Source organism: Chiloscyllium punctatum, unplaced genomic scaffold (assembly GCF_047496795.1).
Source record: "Chiloscyllium punctatum isolate Juve2018m unplaced genomic scaffold, sChiPun1.3 scaffold_858, whole genome shotgun sequence".
Taxonomy (NCBI): Eukaryota; Metazoa; Chordata; class Chondrichthyes; order Orectolobiformes; family Hemiscylliidae; genus Chiloscyllium; species Chiloscyllium punctatum.
Window position 1 is genome coordinate 57,501 of NW_027310592.1, and position 4,807 is coordinate 62,307.

Sequence of the window (4,807 nt, forward strand, 5' to 3'; positions counted from 1 at the left end):
TGTGGAGGGACGGCCGGAGTCAACGTGGGGTTTGCCCGCCCTCCAATAGTGTCAAAAGACCGCCGCACAAGTCTCTGACTGACTCTTAGAACAGACAGAAAGAGTTTGTCAAATCTGTCAAAAAATTGACAAAGTGTCAAAAATTCGACTTCCAAGAGCTCTCCGGCATGCACTCATACCTGTCATTAAAGTGCTATGCCCGTGGAACCGTTTTTCGGATGCCTTTCAGAACGGTCCCGCGCCGCCATTTTGTTCTAAAAATCGTGTTCCCATATATCTCCGGGTACCCCGCCAACCTCACTGCGGAAAAACTACAAGTGGCACTGAATGGGTCTGAATTCCAAATTTGACTGCATCGGTCTGGAACTCGGTCCGGTCAAAACCGTTTGGATTTTTCTCGGTCCGGACTTCCGCGACAGACAAAGTTAAAGTTTTCGGGCTGCAGGCACAAAACGACAGCTGGCCATTTGCCGGGCTCAATTCACCCAATTCCTCCGGCACTTCGGAGCACATGTTCGGTGTAAGTTTGCGAATCTTTCCCGATGCTGCAGCATTTTCCTCCGCTGACACTTAGAATATTTTTCACACTTTGCTGAAAATTTTTCTAAGTGTTTTTTTCCAAGTTTTCCTGGTTACTGATTTCTTCTTTTTAAACATTTTTCTAAGTTTTTCTGGTTACTGATTTCTTCTTTTTAAACATTTTTCGCAGTTTGTCTGGTTACTGATTTCTTCTTTTTAAACATTTTTCGCCGTTTTTCTGGTTACTGATTTCTTCTTTTTAAACATTTTTCGCCGTTTTTCTGGTTACTCATTTCTTCTTTTTAAACATTTTTCTAAGTTTTTCTGGTTACTGATTTCTTCTTTTTAAACATTTTTCTAAGTTTTTCTGGTTACTCATTTCTTCTTTTTAAACATTTTTCTAAGTTTTTCTGGTTACTCACTTCTTCTTTTTAAACATTTTTCTAAGTTTTTCTGGTTACTGATTTCTTCTTTTTAAACATTTTTCGCCGTTTTTCTGGTTACTGATTTCTTCTTTTTAAACATTTTTCGCCGTTTTTCTGGTTACTGATTTCTTCTTTTTAAACATTTTTCTAAGTTTTTCTGGTTACTCATTTCTTCTTTTTAAACATTTTTCTAAGTTTTTCTGGTTACTGATTTCTTCTTTTTAAACATTTTTCTAAGTTTTTCTGGTTACTCATTTCTTCTTTTTAAACATTTTTCTAAGTTTTCCTGGTTACTCACTTCTTCTTTTTAAACATTTTTCTAAGTTTTTCTGGTTACTGATTTCTTCTTTTTAAACATTTTTCTAAGTTTTTCTGGTTACTCATTTCTTCTTTTTAAACATTTTTCTAAGTTTTTCTGGTTACTGACTTCTTCTTTTTAAACATTTTTCGCAGTTTGTCTGGTTACTGATTTCTTCTTTTTAAACATTTTTCGCCGTTTTTCTGGTTACTGATTTCTTCTTTTTAAACATTTTTCTAAGTTTTTCTGGTTACTCACTTCTTCTTTTTAAACATTTTTCTAAGTTTTCCTGGTTACTGATTTCTTCTTTTTAAACATTTTCTAAGTTTTTCTGGTTACTGATTTCTTCTTTTTAAACATTTTTCTAAGTTTTTCTGGTTACTGATTTCTTCTTTTTAAACATTTTTCGCAGTTTGTCTGGTTAATGATTTCTTCTTTTAAACATTTTTCTAAGTTTGTCTGGTTACTGATTTCTTCTTTTTAAACATTTTTCTAAGTTTTCTGGTTACTCACTTCTTCTTTTTAAACATTTTTCTAAGTTTTCCTGGTTACTCATTTCTTCTTTTTAAACATTTTTCGCAGTTTTTCTGGTTACTGATTTCTTCTTTTTAAACATTTTTCTAAGTTTTCCTGGTTACTGATTTCTTCTTTTTAAACATTTTTCTAAGTTTTCTGGTTACTGATTTCTTCTTTTTTAAACATTTTTCTAAGTTTTTCTGGTTACTGATTTCTTCTTTTTAAACATTTTTCTAAGTTTTTCTGGTTACTCACTTCTTCTTTTTAAACATTTTTCTAAGTTTTTCTGGTTACTCACTTCTTCTTTTGAAACATTTTTCTAAGTTTTTCTGGTTACTGATTTCTTCTTTTTAAACATTTTTCTAAGTTTTTCTGGTTACTGATTTCTTCTTTTTAAACATTTTTCGCAGTTTGTCTGGTTACTGATTTCTTCTTTTTAAACATTTTTCGCCGTTTTTCTGGTTACTGATTTCTTCTTTTTAAACATTTTTCTAAGTTTTTCTGGTTACTCACTTCTTCTTTTTAAACATTTTTCTAAGTTTTTCTGGTTACTGATTTCTTCTTTTTAAACATTTTTCGCAGTTTTTCTGGTTACTGATTTCTTCTTTTTAAACATTTTTCTAAGTTTTTCTGGTTACTGATTTCTTCTTTTTAAACATTTTTCTAAGTTTTTCTGGTTACTCACTTCTTCTTTTTAAACATTTTTCTAAGTTTTCCTGGTTACTGATTTCTTCTTTTTAAACATTTTTCGCAGTTTGTCTGGTTACTGATTTCTTCTTTTTAAACATTTTTCGCAGTTTTTCTGGTTACTGATTTCTTCTTTTTAAACATTTTTCTAAGTTTTTCTGGTTACTGATTTCTTCTTTTTAAACATTTTTCTAAGTTTTTCTGGTTACTGATTTCTTCTTTTTAAACATTTTTCTAAGTTTTTCTGGTTACTCACTTCTTCTTTTTAAACATTTTTCTAAGTTTTTCTGGTTACTCACTTCTTCTTTTGAAACATTTTTCTAAGTTTTCTGGTTACTGATTTCTTCTTTTTAAACATTTTTCGCAGTTTGTCTGGTTACTGATTTCTTCTTTTTAAACATTTTTCGCCGTTTTTTCTGGTTACTGATTTCTTCTTTTTAAACATTTTTCTAAGTTTTTCTGGTTACTCACTTCTTCTTTTTAAACATTTTTCTAAGTTTTTCTGGTTACTGATTTCTTCTTTTTAAACATTTTTCGCAGTTTTTCTGGTTACTGATTTCTTCTTTTTAAACATTTTTCTAAGTTTTTCTGGTTACTGATTTCTTCTTTTTAAACATTTTTCTAAGTTTTTCTGGTTACTCACTTCTTCTTTTTAAACATTTTTCTAAGTTTCCTGGTTACTGATTTCTTCTTTTTAAACATTTTTCGCAGTTTGTCTGGTTACTGATTTCTTCTTTTTAAACATTTTTCGCAGTTTTTCTGGTTACTGATTTCTTCTTTTTAAACATTTTTCTAAGTTTTTCTGGTTACTGATTTCTTCTTTTTAAACATTTTTCTAAGTTTTTCTGGTTACTCACTTCTTCTTTTTAAACATTTTTCTAAGTTTTTCTGGTTACTCACTTCTTCTTTTGAAACATTTTTCTAAGTTTTTCTGGTTACTGATTTCTTCTTTTTAAACATTTTTCGCAGTTTGTCTGGTTACTGATTTCTTCTTTTTAAACATTTTTCGCCGTTTTTCTGGTTACTGATTTCTTCTTTTTAAACATTTTTCTAAGTTTTTCTGGTTACTCACTTCTTCTTTTTAAACATTTTTCTAAGTTTTTCTGGTTACTGATTTCTTCTTTTTAAACATTTTTCGCAGTTTTTCTGGTTACTGATTTCTTCTTTTTAAACATTTTTCTAAGTTTTTCTGGTTACTGATTTCTTCTTTTTAAACATTTTTCTAAGTTTTTCTGGTTACTGACTTCTTCTTTTTAAACATTTTTCTAAGTTTTCCTGGTTACTGATTTCTTCTTTTTAAACATTTTTCGCAGTTTGTCTGGTTACTGATTTCTTCTTTTTAAACATTTTTCGCAGTTTTTCTGGTTACTGATTTCTTCTTTTTAAACATTTTTCTAAGTTTTTCTGGTTACTGATTTCTTCTTTTAAACATTTTTCTAAGTTTTTCTGGTTACTCACTTCTTCTTTTTAAACATTTTTCTAAGTTTTTCTGGTTACTCACTTCTTCTTTGAAACATTTTTCTAAGTTTTTCTGGTTACTGATTTCTTCTTTTTAAACATTTTTCTAAGTTTTTCTGGTTACTGATTTCTTCTTTTTAAACATTTTTCGCAGTTTGTCTGGTTACTGATTTCTTCTTTTTAAACATTTTTCGCCGTTTTTCTGGTTACTGATTTCTTCTTTTTAAACATTTTTCTAAGTTTTTCTGGTTACTCACTTCTTCTTTTTAACATTTTCTAAGTTTTTCTGGTTACTGATTTCTTCTTTTTAAACATTTTCGCAGTTTTTCTGGTTACTGATTTCTTCTTTTTAAACATTTTTCTAAGTTTTTCTGGTTACTGATTTCTTCTTTTTAAACATTTTTCTAAGTTTTTCTGGTTACTCACTTCTTCTTTTTAAACATTTTTCTAAGTTTTCCTGGTTACTGATTTCTTCTTTTTAACATTTTTCGCAGTTTGTCTGGTTACTGATTTCTTCTTTTTAAACATTTTTCGCAGTTTTTCTGGTTACTGATTTCTTCTTTTTAAACATTTTTCTAAGTTTTTCTGGTTACTCACTTCTTCTTTTATAACATTTTTCTAAGTTTTCCTGGTTACTGATTTCTTCTTTTTAAACATTTTTCTAAGTTTTCCTGGTTACTGATTTCTTCTTTTTAAACATTTTTCTAAGTTTTTCTGGTTACTCATTTCTTCTTTTTAAACATTTTTCGCAGTTTTTCTGGTTACTGATTTCTTCTTTTTAAACATTTTCCTAAGTTTTCCTGGTTACTGATTTCTTCTTTTTAAACATTTTTCTAAGTTTTCCTGGTTACTCATTTCTTCTTTTTGATCATTTTTCTAAGTTTTCCTGGTTACTGATTTCTTC